At 43.3% G+C, this 16,788-nt stretch overlaps 1 protein-coding gene across 6 annotated transcripts in view; it reads right to left on the minus strand.

The window, feature by feature from the left end:
* ZNF423 (zinc finger protein 423) overlaps positions 1-16,788 on the minus strand; it is a 319,623-nt gene that overhangs the window by 105,966 nt on the left and 196,869 nt on the right. The window lies entirely within an intron of this gene.

Consider the following 16,788-nt stretch of genomic DNA (forward strand, 5'->3'; position numbering starts at 1 on the left):
TAGAAGTCCCTGAGACTCGTAGTTGCCTAATCAGCTTCCTGGTTTCTTCCCTGGACACAGTTTTTTCTATTCCTTCAGCTAAATAGAACTAAAAGCCCTGGATAATATAAATGAAAGAAATATAAGAAGATTCTGGAAGGTGGAAAGAAGAAAGCAGAACAGCCAGGGACCTCAGGACCCAAGAAATGACATGGTAGTGAGTACCCTGGGTTTTCCCTTTGCCTCAGATATCTCAGACTAGAGCTGAAGAACCAGGAAATGCCAACAGATGAAATTTTTAATGCCGCAAGAAAAGTCTGCTCTCTCTAGCCAAAGAACTAGAAAAGGGGCAGCTTGGTAAGATAAAAAAAAAAAACCTTTGACAATAGCAGCTCTGCTCCAGCCAGACCCCACAGAAAAAGCTGTGCACCCCCAGCCCATTCTAGCAAAGACTGAGTGGGGGCACCTAGACCTCCATGCTCACAAGGCTATAACAAGGTACCCAACACATCCTCACCACCCCTTGTTGAGGCAGTGTCTGAGAAAGCATAGGTGGGAGCCAGGACTTTCATACTAGCTGGGCAATAACAGAGCCCCTCTCCGTGGTGTCAGCAAAGACCATCTGGGATGGAATGCCACTCCCACCCAGCAGCAGCAAGGTGCCCCTACCCATCCCCACCTGGTGTCAGTGGAGGCCATGTGGGGATCAGGAATGAGACATACCTCTCATTGGCCAGAGAAGTATCAAGTGGAGACCTAATGAGGGGACAAACTTGGAATTTTTCCCACTTCAGTCAAAAATCATTGTCCCACAAAGAATCAGGAATCTCGAAATGAATGGAAAAAGACAATCCATACATGCCAAAACTGAGGCGACAGAGATTAGAGATATCTATCAAAGAATTTAAAGGAACCAATTAAAATACTTCAACAATATGAATAATGTGTGAAAAGAAATGGAAACACAGAAAGTCTCACCAAAGAGATAGTTTGGACAAAGAAATAGAAGATATAAGGAAACATTAAATGGAAATTTTGGAAAATGAAAAAAGCAAGCACATTTTTTTAAAAAAACTGATGGGCTCAACAGCAGAAGGGAGGAGACAAGGGAAAGAATCAGTGAACTGGAAGATAGAACAATAAAATTACTCAATTTGAGCAAAAGAGAGCAATCAGATTTAAAAAGAAGAACAGAGCCTCAGGGATTGGTGAGACTTTACCATTTATGTGATTAGAGTCTTGAAAGGAGAGGAGAAAGAGGTGGACTAAAAAGGTACTCAAAAAATAAAGAAAAAGGAAAAATCTTGTGAGCATTGCAAGAAAAGGGGTACCTTAGAGTATAAAAGCAATTCAAATGACAGTGGATCTTTCATCAGAAACCAGGGAGGCCAGAAGAAAATGGCACAACATTTTTCAAGTATAAAAGAAAAGAACTAGTAACCCAGAATCTATATCTAGCCAAAATACCCACTCTGGAATGAAGGAGAGATCAAGATATCCTTGGATGAAGGAAAGCTAAAAGAATTTGTTACTAGAAGACCTATCCTAAAAGAACAGCTGAAGGAAGTTCTCTAAACAGAATGGAAATGGTAAAAGAAGGAATACTGGACGATTAGGAAGGAACAACACAGTAAACAAAAATATGACAAATACAATACTTTCTCTACCCCTTTTGCACTTTCTAAATTATGTTTGATGTTGAAGCAAAAATTCAACACTATCTGATATGGTTCTAAAATATACAGAAGAAATGTTTAAAACATTAGATGTAGGATGATAAAGGGAGGTTAGGTTTCTACACTTTACTGAAACTGTTAAAAATGATGACCAGAAGACTTTGATAAGTTATGTTTATATTATGTAATACATAAGTAATCATTTTTAAAAGTGTATGAAAAGAAACATGACAGATAAATCAAAATGAAATTCTTAAAAATGTTCAGGTAACCCACAGGAAGGTAGGATAAAGAAAACAGAAATGAAAAACACAGCAAACTAACAGAAAAGAAAATACAAAGTGGCATACTTAAGCCCTAACATATCATTAATTACAGTAAATATAAATGGTCTAAATATACAAATTAAGAGAGAGAATGCAGGGTAGCAGGCTCAAATGACCCGCCTGTATTCTATCTATAGGGAACTTACTTAAAATACAACATAGGCAGGTTGAAAGCAAAAAGATGGAATAAGACACATCTTGTAACCTTAATAAGAAACAAAAAAAGCAGAAGGGCTATATTAATACTAGACAAAGCAGGCTTCAGAGAAAAAAAAATTACCAGAGACAGATAAAAGAGTTGATCTATCAAGAAAACACATCAGTCTTAAATGTGTATGCAAAATAGGTGAAACAAAAGCTAATAGAACTAAAAGGAGAAATAGACATATCCATAATTATAGTAGAACACTTCAATACCTTTCACTCAATGATTGATAGGTCAACTAGGCAGAAAACAAGGATACAGAAGAACTCAACAACATCATCAACCAATAATATCTAACTGACATTGATTGAACATGTCACCCCCAAAACTGCAGAATACACATTTTCAAGTGCCTGGGAAACACAGCAATATGGATCATATCATGGGGCATAAAACAAATCTCAACAAGCTTATAAGAATTAAAAAGTCATACATGGTGTTTTCTCCAATCAGAATGGAACCAAACTAGAAACTTTTAACAGAAAAACCTCCAAACACTAGGAAACTAAACAACATACTCCCAAGCAATGAGTCAAAGATGAAGCACAAGCAAAATATTATATAAAATACATTGAACTAAATGAAAATAAAACCAGCACATATCAAAGTTTGTGGGACACAGCTAAATTAATACTGAGGGAAATTTACAGCACTCAGTGCCTACATTAGAAAAGAGAAAAGTCTTCCACCTCAAAGATGTAGAAAAATGAGAGCAAAATAAATTTGAAGCAAGCAGAAGGGAGGAAATAATAAAGATAGGAACAGGAACCATTAGACTGAAAACAGAAAACCGATATTGAAAATCAAATTTTTAAAGTTGGTTCATTGAAAAAAATCAATAAAATTGACAATATTAATAAGATTAATAATAATAATAAAAAGAAGATACAAACTACCAATATTGGAAATAACCTAAGTATATCACTACAGACCCCACAGACATCCAAAGGAAAATAATAAAATAATACTATGAACTCAACATACATAAGTTTGACAAATTAGATGAAACAAACCAATTACTCAGAAAACACAAACTACCATAATTCAATGAACATGAAATAGATCATTTGAATAGCCCTGTAACTATCAAGGAAATTGATTTCATAATTAAAATCTCCCTAAAAGTAAATCTCCAGACCCAGTTTATTTCACTGGAGAATTCTAACAAATGTTTAAAGAAGAATCAACACCAACTCTATCTAATTTCTTTCAGAAAAATAGAAGAGAACCACTTCTCAATTTATTTTATGAAGCTAGTATTGCCCAACACCAAAACTAACCAGGCAGAACAAGAGAAGAACATACTCATAAACAGACAAAAAAATATTTTAACAAAATACTAGCAAAAAGAATTATACATTATGGCCAAGTGGGGTATATTCCAAGAAAGCAAGGCTATTTCAATAATTGAAAAATCAATCAATGTAATTCACTATATTAATAAACTAGAGAAGAAAAATTACATAGTTATATAAATAGATGCAGTAAAAAAAATTTTTTAATTAGCCCAACATCCATTTATGATGAAAAGGTCTTAGAAAATAGAAATAGAGGGGAAGTTCCTCAATGATAAAATATATCTACAAAAACCCTATACCTATTTTTATACATAATGATAATAAACTGAATGCTTTCCCCCCAAGTTCAGAAACAAGGCAAAGATATCCACTCTCTCCATTTTTTTTAATATAGTGCTGGATATTCTAATCAGAGCAGAAAGCAAGAAAAGGAAATAAAAAAGACACATAGATAGGAAAGGAATAAATAAAACTGCTCCTATTTGCATATGACCCAATTATCAAAAATTCTATGGAAATTATACAAAAAAAGAAAACACTACTACAATTAAATGAGTTGAGTAAAGTCAAAGGGTACAAAATCAACATTCAATAACCAAATGTATTTCTATATGCTAGCGATGAACAAGTGAACACCAAAATTAAAAATATAATGCCATTTATAATCACTCAAAAACTGAAATATTTAGATGTCAATCTATCAAAGCATGTCTAAAACTAGTATGTATAATGAAAGATTTAAAAAATCTAAATAAATTGAGAAATATATACCATGTTCATGGATTGGAAGACTCAACATAGTAAAGATGTCAATTCTCCCCAAATCAATATATAGTTTTACACAACTCCTATTAAAATTATAACAACAATTTTTGTATATATAGACAAGAGTATTATAAAATTTGTATGGAAAGGCAAAAGACCTAGGATAGCTAAAATGATTTCAAAGACAGCAATAAAAAAGGAGGACTTAGCCTAGCTGATTGAAAAACTTATGTAGCTACAGTAATCAAGACTATGTCATATTGACAGAGGAATAGACACATAGATCAGTTGGACCCAGAAACAGATCCACACCAATATGCCCAACTGATATTTGACAAAGGTGCAGAAACTATTCAATGGAGGAATTATATACAGTCTTTTCAACAAATGATGCAGGAGTAATTGGACATTCATAGGAGAAAAAAAAGAAAGAACTGTCTCATAGCTTATATAAAAATTAACTCAAAATGAATCATGGACTTAAATGTGAAATATAAAATTTTAAAAACTTCTTTGAAAAAAGTAGGAAAAAAAATCTTTGGGATCTAGAGTTAGGCAAAGCTCTTAATCTGGGTACCAAAGTCATGAGCCATAAAAGGAAAAACTGATAAACTAGACTTCATCAAAATTTAGAACTTTAACTCTGCAAAAGATCCTGTTAAGAAGGATGAAAAGACAAGCTACAAAGTGAAAGAAAATATTTACAGACCACATATCTGATAAAGAACTGGTATCTAGAAGAGATAAAGAATTTTTAAAACTCAACAGTAAAAAGACAATCCAGTTAGAAAATAGGCAAAAGATATAAAGAATCATTTCATCAAAGAGGATAAACAGATGACAAATGAGCCCATGAAAAGATGCTCAACATTATTAATCATTAGGAAAATGTAAATTAAAACCACAATAAGCTATCACTACATACCTATCAGATTGGCTAAAATAAAAAATAATGAAAAACCAAATGCTCAGGAGGATGTGGAGAAACTTGATCTCTCATTGATTGCTAGTGGGAAATGCACAGGAACTCTAGAACACAGTTTGGTATTTTCTTAAAAGGTCAAGCATGCAACCTTAAGAGCCCAGCAACTGCACTCCTAGGCATTTATCCCAGAGATGAGAACATATGTATGACTCTATTTGCATGACATTCTTGAAATGAAAAAATTGTAGACTTGGAGAACAGAATAGTGATTCCAGGGGTTAAGGAAGAGTTAGGGTGGAATGCAAGTGGCTATGGCTATAAAAGGGCAGCATGGGGCATCTTTGAGGTGATGGGAATGTTGTGTACCTTGACTGTATCACTGTCATATCCTACTTGCGACACATTGGGGGAAAGTGGATAAAGGGTATGGTAGAAATCTACCTGTGAACCTCCATGTGAACCTACAATGATCTCAAAATAAAAAGTTTAATTTGTTTAAGTTAAAAATGTTATAAGGATGCATAAAGGGCCATGAAAAGTTTGAAAAGAAGAAAAGGAGGTAGAACACCACTGTTCTTCTCCAAGCTAATGGGCTTGAGGCATGGGGACTGTGGGGAGGGCATGGGGTTGCCAGGTAAAATACAGGATGACCAGTTAAATTTAAATTTCAGATAAACAACAAATAATTTTTTAGAATAAGTATGTTCCATACAACATTGGGGACACATATAAAAATATATATGTTGTTTATTGGGAATTTAAATTTAACTAGCCATTCTGTATTTTTATTTGCTAAATCAAAAACCCTAAAAGCATGTGGAGCCCCCCCAGGGACTGTGGACTGAAAGAGGCAGGGTGGACACAGAGAGAAACAGAAGACTTTGGCAGAGAGACCAGAGAGCAGCAAAAGGATGCCAGGGCCCCACAAAGATTCCCCAGGCTGGGCAGTGCCTTAAGGGAGGGAAAAGGCAGGCATTAGCTGGGGAAGTCTCCAAGACAACCTGCTGTGGCGATCTCACAAAACCCAGAAAAAGGTCAAAAGGGTGGGTGCTTGCGTCTCCAGGTGACGTTCCAGGCCAGAGGGAGCCCGGTAGCACATCCAAGAGGGGGTCTCCAGGCATTAGGAGCAGCACCCAGTTAACCCCAGGCCAGCCCTTCAGCACCTGGGGCTCCTGCCACCATGATATCGTCTCACTGCCTCGGACCTCCACTTCCTACAGGGGAAGGACCTACAGACCAGCAGGATCAAATGTCCAGGTCAGTCATGCATCTGACTGAAACCAAAACTGCTCTGACTCTTGCTTTCATGCCGCTCTCGCTACTCCATGGCACCTCCTTTGTTTTCTTCATAGACCTTATTACTATTTGAAATAGTCAGGATTTCTTTTGTTTTCTTGCTCCTCATTAACTCCAGAGTCACAGGACTTTGTTTGGCTTGCTGCCACATCCATGCTTAGTGCCTGGCATGTGGAAGGTGTTCAAGAAAAAAGTCCTGAGTGAATGAGTAAATGAGTGAAAGAGTAAATGAATAAATGAATAATCATTGGAAGTGAAACTAGTACTTCTGGATCTATCCTGCAGGCATAGCCCCTTGAAGCTTGACAAAGGCAGAAGGCCAGTCTTCCTCTTCCAGGAAGCTCTCAGCAGCATCCTTGGAGCTGCCAGGTGATAGTTGGCGCCTGGAATGCAGGCTTAGCATGGCCACAGAGGGCTCATTTGTCTTTAAACAAAGCCTCCATTATTACCATCATTATGTTTATCATTACCTTTAATTAGTCCCTGCCACTGGGACTGATATCAGGAATATTAATAATATTAATGTTAATAGCCACCATTTACTGAGAACTTCACATGCCAGGTGGTGTGCTGGCACTTTTCATATATAACTCATTTAATCTTCCTAACAGCCCCAAAAGTTCGGGATGGTGACCCTCTCTGCTTGTGCTGCCCCCTTCTTATGGAAATAGGCACCCTCTTTCTTTTCTTTTCACCCTCCTCACTTTCACTGTTGGGGATTGACCCACCCCAGCATCCAGGGAGGACACAATCAACCACTCCATCTCCCTGGCTGCAGTGACTGGTTTGTGGATGGCTTTAGGACCCTCCTGAGGCAGTGAGCCTTGGTCCTGAGGTCTTTGTTGCTGATGAGAAACACATGCCCCTCTGCTGGGACTCTAGGCCTGGAGCTACTGGTTGTCATCTTGCACCAGGGAATGAAGACAACAAATAGGAAGTGGAGTGAAGCGACAGAAGACAGATTGGTGGTGACTTTGTTGGAACCCCTGGATCCAATGCCTGAAGCCTGTTACCCAAGCTATCCTGGAATTTTTCAGTTACGTGAGCCAATAATTCCCTTTTTTTTGCTTTAGTCAATGTGAGTTGGGTTTCTAACTTGCCACTGAAAGAGTCCTGCCTAAATTGCTATGTGCTATTAGGATGGGGGTATTTTATAGATGGGCAGCTGAAGCATACAAAAGTGAAATAACTTACATAGCCATAAAGTGACACAACCGTGAGCTGGGAGTGCTCTTAACTGCTGCGATTCACTGAAGTCTTCTCCATTCTGCATGTGTACATGCACACATGTGCACACTCTATTTCTCATTAATAACCACATCCATAGCCAAATGAGTAAACAGTTGGTGCTTAATAAAGATTAGAGAAACCATAATCAGTAACTTCCAAAAGGAGTCTCTGTATAGAAAACGCTCCCATCAATGACCTCAGATTCTCCCTCTAACCCAGGCTCACAGTGTACTGTGTCTTTGGGAAATCACTTCCCTTCTCCCCACCCCAGTTTCCCCAGGCAGAGGAGCTGGAACCTAACCAGGCAGGGCACCTGTGAGACTGGAAAGCCAGTGATGGCCATGCCAACTCCCCCAAGGGAGGGTCTGCAGTTGGGGGAGACTTTCATTCCCTCCCCCTGGGCTCAAGGACACATGAGGAAGGAAGGCCTGGCTGGGTGTCTGGAGCCCAATGTGAGACTCTGGCACTTACTGGGAACTCAAAGCAGAGGAAGCCAAGCCCTGGGGCCACCACTGGCCATGGGACCCTGTTTTCTGCCATCACTACAGTAAGGCTCAGCCAAAAAACAGATACAAGGGAAACTGCTCATGTATCAGCTGCTCCCAAGCAGCCAAATGACTATAAAGGGCATTCAACAAAGTCAACTCAACAATACAGGCTGCCAAGCCCATGGTAAAGGAGGGCAAGAAGAGAAGGCCATGTTTATGGGCTGGGCCACGGCCCCAGTCCCTGCCCCTCCAGGACTAGCTCCACTGCTGTCCCTCCTCCTCTCCCTCGTGGTGCTCTCCCATAGGACTGGAAAAATATTCTGGTGTCTCCCTCTTAAAAATACAAAAGTTTTGACTCTACAACATTTTGCTAAGCTGATGGACAGTAACCGTAATGTGGTTGTTAGGGGGGACCTGATATAGGGGAGAGCATAGTAAACATAGTATTCTTCAGGTAAGTGTAGATTAAAAATTAAAAAAAAAAAAAAAGAAAGAAAGAAAGAAAAGGGGGATTACTCCTTAACAGGATAAAACTATTGGTAAATCAAAGATCAACGCATGCTTTAAATATCCTTAATGTTGATCACTTAAAGGGTGTCAGATGATCAGCTATGGAGGTACTCTTTTCTGATAATATTCCTTTCTCTTAATTAAAAAAAAAAAAAAAAAGCAGTTACTGTGTGCTGACCTCCAATGAGTTCTGCACAGTGGTATAGAGGGCATGTCAAAGTGTGGGCAAAGGGTCTGTTTGTTTCTACACAGAAGATCAAGGCCTAGCTTGGATACCCAGAAAATGAACTAAGATACGATATGAGGAGGAGCTTCCGGCATCAGCACTCTCTGGAGGACTCGTGCCGGGGGATGATCATCAAAAAGCCTCCACAGGGATCCGGACGATGCTGCGGTTGTGGCTGCATCCAGCCCACCATCTCCTGGACTTGCCATGAGAAGGAGGAGGGAGATGTCTAGGCTGGCATGTGCATACAGTGAGACAACGAATTTGACTGGATCTGTACTGTTGGAACTCAACCAGGAGTTGGGAGGGGTGCAAGTTGTAGCACCCCAAAATCTCATGACTATAGACTATCTATGGTTAAAAGAACATATGGGATGTGAACAGATCCCAGAAATGGGCTGCTTTAATTTGTCTGATGGTTCAAGTACAGTTGGAAAATATCCATCATATCATAGATAAATTTTCACAAATGCCTAGGGTGCCTAAATGGTTTTCTTGGCTTCACTGGAGATGGCTGGTAATTATAGATTTGCTTTGTTTATGTCACCGTATTCCTATTATGTCAATATGTGTGTGCAAATTAGTTAGTAGTTTAAAACCTATACATACTTAAGGTACTATACAAGAAGATATGTCAAAGAAATAATCAATCCTCCCAAGTTTCCTTCATATGCTACATCTATAGCTTTTCTTCTTCCTTCCTAATTACAAACTTTAAATAGAATTCATGCCTCATATCGAATTTACCGAGTATCATAATTCCTCCAGGTGGTAAAGATACCTCGAGACAAGTGCTGGGCATAGAAGCCACAGGGCATAAATCTGCAAAGAAGTAAAAAGCTAACCTTTGCAAACAATATGGCTTCTCTCTCACTTACCAACTTTACATTTCCCTGTATGGCCCCGGAAGATGACTGGTTAGCCAGAGACGGGTAAGATTCCTCAAGGGAGGAACAACCTAAGACAGGCACAGTCGCAGGGGGGCCATCAGGTGAGAATTTGGGGATCAACAGAGGTGAGGCTCAGAACCTCACCCCCCCTGCTTTGAGAGAAATCTTCTGCATCCGTGGATGTCTTGCTGCCCTTGTCTAGCCTGGATTAATACTTAGTCCATAGGCACACACCTGATCATCTGATCATCTACATTTGCCTTCTTACAGCACTAAACTATGTTTTCTACCTTTATCTTGCATCTACCTACCACTTCAGCATTTTATTAAAAATAAAAATAATAATAATAATAGGAGAAATGTGGGATCAACATATAAATCAAGTACAAAAATCAAATGAATATTCATATTTGACCTGATGGTTTATAGGTCATATTGCATGATCAAAACCGAAAGTTTCTGTGATGACTGCCCTTATACTGTTCACCATGTAAGAATTTATTCACTCTGTAAGAATTCGTTCACCATGTAAGAACTTGTTCGTTATGCTTCAGAAGATTGGAGACTGACGAGAATTAGGCTTGAGATGGATTAATGATTGTACATTGAGCATTGACCCCCCTATACTGAATTTTATTGTTGTTAACAACCATTTGATCAATAAATATGAGAGATGCCCTCTCAAAAAAAAAAAAAAAAAAAAAAAAAATACAAAAGTTTTCTGTGATCCCCAGATCCTTCTGGTTCCTGCTTCTCACCTTCCCTTCCCAGCCTGGCACCTGGAAAGTCAAGTCTACACTGCTAGTCACTCCAACCCCTGTCAACTCATTCCTTCCTCTGATTCCTGCACTGCTCTTGCCCAGGACAGTCCAGCAAACCCTCTTCAGCACCCGCCGTGGGCCTCTCTGTCGCTTTTTGCACTGTTGCCCAGAGGCACTCTAGAATCTGGGCACTGATGACACCACGTTCTCCGTGCTCCTCATTCCTCCCAGCTGCCTTCGCCATCTATGCCAGCGCTTCCAGTTCCCTTCTCCAGCCCAAGCCTCTCTCCCCACATGGCCAACTGCTGGGGGGACACCAACACTCAGATCATCCATCACATATCATGCAAGGTCAACTCATGAATGAACTCAAGCTCAACAAATGTGATGAGCCTTCAGGTGCAGGATTTAAGAGGAATCATGCTGCCTGAGTTCAAATCACCCCTCTGCAACTTACAGATGTTGGATAAGTCCCCTCAGTTCCTCATGGATGAAGGGGGCAAAAACAGTGCCCCCTCATAAGTTGCGGCATGAGTATAACATGTGTCAATATCAGTAACAAGGCCTGGTTGATATCATTACTAAGCCTCATTAGATGTCACCGATCATTACTAGCATCATCATCTTTTTCCAGCCCCCAATAGCTCTTCTTCGGACATGATCTCACCTCCAGCTGTAAACCAAAACCTAGTCACTTGAGACCTTGAAGTCATTCTTAACCTCTCCTAACAAATCTTTAATTGCCCAGTCCTACTGGTTTTGCCTCTTATCTGTTTCTCCAGCCCATGACCTCTTAGCCAACATCTTCATCTTCTCTCACCTACTCTACTACACTATCTTTTCTGTGGTCCACGCACCTCTTGCTCACAATTGATTCTAGTAATACTCAGCATCTATAGTTTCCCTGCCTACTACATGGGCCTCTTCCTACTCTTCTCTATCAATTTATTTATGCTATTTTCTCTGTCTGGAATGCCCCTCCCACCTTACTTCCCACCTTCTAAAACACTGATTAGGTATTACCTCCTCCAGGAAGCTCTCCTGGATGCCCCAGTTGGGCAGCATACTTGACCTTTGAGCTTCCTTATCTTATACTTGTGATATTATGATAAAATATATTATATTTTCTTTTTAGGTTACCATCTCCCTAACTGGGCTGGAGGTCCCTCACCAAGCACACCAAGGATCTCAATTGTGTTTAGTGAACTGTGTTTACTATTTAGAGGAAATCCTACCTATACAAACTTTTCCCCCTCTTAAAAAAGAAGGGAAGAAATCTATGTAAACAAGAAAATTTCCACTATTTTAAAATCCAGAACTGATAGATTCTCCATAAACTGAAGTGCGTGATCAACAGCTTCCTTAAACCAATCAATGAGATTCAAAGGCAGGGAAACTGAGTCCTCTTGCCCTAGGGGACTGGTAAGGTCAAGTGATTATGCCTGACTTTGGGGTTTTGCAAAAGGAAAAGGAAAAAGAAACAGTATTGGATTATAGGTTCTCTGTACAGGCTTGTTATTGTAACAGAACAGTTCCAGAACTTGAAATGTGATCTCCAGGAGGAGAAGGAGACATTTTTATCACATATTAAGGTTAGACAGATGTTTTGGGTCTGGTATTACCTGAATCAAAAGCTCCATGAAAGAGCCTAAGATAGCCGGTGTTCTCAGCAGAAAGTAAACAGGAACCCCCTTTCCTTTTCCTTTTCATGTGTTTTTCTCTTCAGTTATACTTGAGGGGTTTCATATTTCCCTTGTGCAAGGGTGAGACACTGATGTCCACACCAGACCTTGTTTCCACTCTGAAAAGCTACAGGCCAGGTCTTTAGCAAGGGTCCTGAGCAGGCAAATAGCTGCAGAAGGAGTGGTACCTGGTCTGCAAGGTGGCTTTCAATCCATCTCCAGGGATGTTCTTCCTAAAGATTAGAAGGCAGAAAATCTCCCTCCCCAACACACACACACACACACACACACACACACACACACACACATACGTGGACCCAGGGCCTATCCTGTCATAGTGAGGGGAAGGGCTGGGTGGAAGAACAGACAAGAATGACCAGCCCAGCACAGGGACATCTTACAGGCCTGAGCAGGAAGAGAGGCTGACCTTCCAAATGCCCCCAATTTCTTCACCTCTGACAGCAAAACCCAGCCTTTAAGAGGCACCCGGAGAAAGGAGCTGACGTGACCAAGAAAATAACGTCTCCTGAATGACTAATGCCCCACCGGGACAGGGCTGACTCTGGCCTGGCTGCCTGCCAGAGGGTCCACAACCACTTTCCAAGGACACAGAGGGTGAATGTTCCTGACAAGCTTCCCCAAGGAGTGTCCCTTCCCAGCCCTGATCCTCTTTGGGCCACCCCCAGAGGTCCATGAAGCCCTGCGGAAGCACAACAGGGCCCAGAGGCTGAGTCACTCCCTTGAGGCCAACCTGGGTCAGAGCAAGTTCATTATTTCAAGGACAAGTTCTCAGACCCCTCATCCAGCAGACAGGAGCTGAGCATTTGAGAAGAGGGCTGGTCTCCCCCAGCAAATCAGCTTCCTCGGGGTCTGAAGCCCCAGGTGCCTGAGGAGGGCTGAGCTTGCCATGTACATACATGTTCAACACACACGGGAAGACACTTCCCCTCTCCCCACCGTTGAGAGGAGACCTGCCTCTGAGCCAGGCCCCCCACAAGCCCTCCTTCAGCTCAGGCTCAGCAGGCCCCGGGGAGCCCAAGGCAGGGCCTCCTGCAGAGCCATTTTCTGAGGGGGGACATCCTTTCAGAATCTGGAGGGGTGGGTGACAGTGAGAGGTGCAGAAGGGGTGGCTGGGTGGAGCCAGGTTGTCCTGGCAGGAGGCCGCAGAACAGAGCTGTGGATGGCGCCAAGTGTTTGATGTGCCTGCTGGGGGATGGGGTGTCTAAAACCATTTCAAATGCTGGAGGAAGTCCAGTCAAGGGGGCCTCATTCTCCATAGGGGGATTTCAAAGGAGATCGTGCTGTTGAAAAGGTTTCCAAAGACCCTTGCCTTTCTCTCAGCTCCAAATAACTCCCTCACCAGCAGCGGCTAGGAGAGGGTGCCGGGAAATGTTTCCAAGGAGACACGTCCCTGAGTCATCATAACTCCCAGGGTCTGCAGGCTGCAGTGCCACGGACAAAGCCCCCCGCTATAAAAAGGCCAGCTTAGTGTCTCCCAGGGGAAGTCTCCAGCAGCCTGGGCCCCTGGGGAGGCCTGCCTCAGACCCCCCATATCCCAAGTTTATGAGAAGGCCGCCAAGCTGAACAGTGCCACTTCTCCCTGCTGCATCCCCCTGGTGCCACTAAGGGGTACTTTTACCCCCGCCAGCTCCAGGCAGCCACTCTGGGCTCAGGCCATTTAGCAGGGAAAGCTGTCCACAGGGATACTGGGCCCAGCAGTTTTTACTGGGACTGCAGAGCCAGCCCCCAGCCAGGCTCTACAATTCATGCCTCCCACTGTCACCCCTGCCACTTTCCCCACACTGCCAGGGTCAACTAGGTGCACAGAGAAGCCAAATATAAGTTATAACACCTCTCTCCTCACTTCTAGACCAGACCAGGCAGGTCTCTGTTCTCTACCCTTCTTCCTCAACACTGCAGCCAGATAAAAGCTCCCTAAAGCACTGCCATTTCCAGGCCATATGCTGCTCCAAAACCTTCAGTGGCTCCCTGGTGTATAAGCAGGGACCAGGCTGCAGACACACATAAGCAAAGCATCTCCCTAAAATACAGTAGGAACTAGTGGGAACCATGGCATCTGGGGGCACACGGTCCCATCTGCTGCCTAATGCCCATCAACTGTGCCACGTGGGAATGGGGCCCTGGCTGCCACCTCTTCTGATTTTTCAAGAGGAGCCAAATAAAACATCAGCCAAAGAGCCCCCAGATTTGGATCCTGGCCTTCTGGGTCACCCCAAATCCCTTAACCTGGCATTCAAGGCCCTCTGTGGCCCTACTCCAAGCCACCTCCCACCTTCTGCCCACGATGCCACCATGAGGTAGGTTCCCCTCGGGCCTGGGTGAGCTCCTCTGGCCCTCCAAACTCATGTCCTCTGCTCCTGCCTCTGAGCTTTGGTCACCCCATAGTCCTCTTGCAAGAGCTACTCCCTGTATTCCCAGTCTAACAACACATCCTTCGAGGACCCTGTCTTCCTTACATTGAGCCCTCTGAGGGCCTTTTTCTCTGGTGACTGTCCCTCCTTGCCAAGGCTACTCCCTCTGCCAGGCATGGGCCTGCCAGAGAAAACTCCTCCTCATCCTTCAACACCCAGGCCTTTCTGATGGACCTCTTGGGATTAAGTGGTCCCTGTACCAGGAGCACCAATCTCACTGCACCATGCTTACCTGGATGCCCATCATCTTCCCCTGGGCAGGGAGCCCTGAGGGCAGCACAGGGTCTCTCCCACCACAGGCCCTGGAGGGGAGTCATGCATAGTGGAGAGCCTGGTTTTTATTCAGACCCTGGCTCTGCTACTTCCAGGCTCGAAAAACTTAGGTAGTCATTAAACTTCCTCTGTAAGACAGGAACTAGCACCTACATGAAATACTGGCATGTGGTAGAGTCCAGTGCACGGCAGCTGTCAGCATCCTTACCCAATGTGACCTCCCTTCACCGCATGCTGTGTGTACTATGGTGTCCTCTATGAGATGCTGTACGGCCTCCAAAGGCAGAGGCCATGTCCCCTTTGCCCTCTAACACCCACAGAGACCACTGCAGCTCTCTACATGCAGCGGGCACTCAGACAATGTCCTTGGATAGCTGGATGTGATGAGGCCAGGGGAAGGCAAGCAGATAGGAAAGACCGGTTAGAGTGAGAGGAGGTATTTCCCTGCCACCAGAAGCATGGCTCACACGGGGCTCCCTAGCCCATGCCTCATGGCCACGTACCAAGAGCCTGTACAGCCCTTTCTGCAATCCCAGGCTCTAAGACAGCTCCTTGCTGCCTGCTCCTCAGGCCTCCAGCTCCCACATGTCCACGAACAAGGCCAGCTCACAGCACTGCAGAGCCGGCTTGGGTGAGGGGCCCTGTCCAGCCAGTAGACAGGGCTCCTTCCCACAGAAGCCAGGCCCTCTGCTCACACAAAGGCCCCAGTGCACATCAAACTGTCCTTTCACAGAGGAAATCCCTCGCCTTCCACCTGAGGACACACAGCTTGTGGCTTGTGGCTCTGCACAAAAGGAAAGGTGGAAGAGAGAAGGGAGGGGGAGGCACCTTTGAAATCACTGCGGTCCAATTAGCCAGGCTCTCGCCCTTCATGCTTACAAACAGGAACACACATTAACACCTGCTACAAAAGCAAACATTTTTAGATATCTTCATCTTCACCTCCTTGACACTCCCATGAAAGTATTCTCAGCAGCCTGTGACTGACAGGGTAGTTTTCTTCTTCTTCAGCAGGGTACTTTCAAACAGAAGAAATTAAAAAGCCACCAATCTCCCTGTCAGGCTGAACTCCTGGGGCAATACCTGCCCGCTGTGAGCTCCTCGTGTCCTCACCCTCGGATGAGCCCCACAGATCACACGATTGGGATCGGTCCCTTCAGGGGAGCCAGTCCAAGGCCCTGGGCACCCAGGCCCATGGAGCACAGCAAGGCTGCAGCTGGGTGGGGGCCAGGGACCACCATGCTGAGCACAGCTTCACTGAAGAAGGGCCTCTGCAACCAGTCTTTTTATGGAAAACATGGATGATGGCACAGATGTGGAGCAATTCTCACTCTGGTGGTAGGAGCATGATTTCACACAACTGCTTAGGAAAGTTATTTGTATCTACTGAAGGTGAACCTGCTCATATCTTATGACCCACCAATTCCAGCCTTAGAGATGTGCATTAAAACTGCATGCATATGTTCACCAAAAGTCACATACAAAAATCTTCAGAGAGTACAGCACACTATTCGAAATAACTCCAAAATGGAAACTACCTAGTGGCCCATCAAGAGCAAAAGAGATAAATGGTGATGTGTTCACACGTGGAATATTACAATGTCCAACTACAGGCACTAATATGAATGAGATGAAAGACTCATCTCATGAGCTGAGACTATATGACCTTGTGCAAAGCAGGCAAAAGCAGCCTATGCTGTTAGGCACCAGGATGGTGACAATGTTTGTTGATTGAGGAAGGGTCTGGAGGGGACCAGGGGGTCCTTCTGGCAGGTGGGAATGGTCTTCCTCTTCATCTGGGTGTCGGATACAAAGGTGTGCTCAGT

Source organism: Manis javanica, chromosome 17, assembly GCF_040802235.1.
Source record: "Manis javanica isolate MJ-LG chromosome 17, MJ_LKY, whole genome shotgun sequence".
NCBI classification, from domain to species: domain Eukaryota; kingdom Metazoa; phylum Chordata; class Mammalia; order Pholidota; family Manidae; genus Manis; species Manis javanica.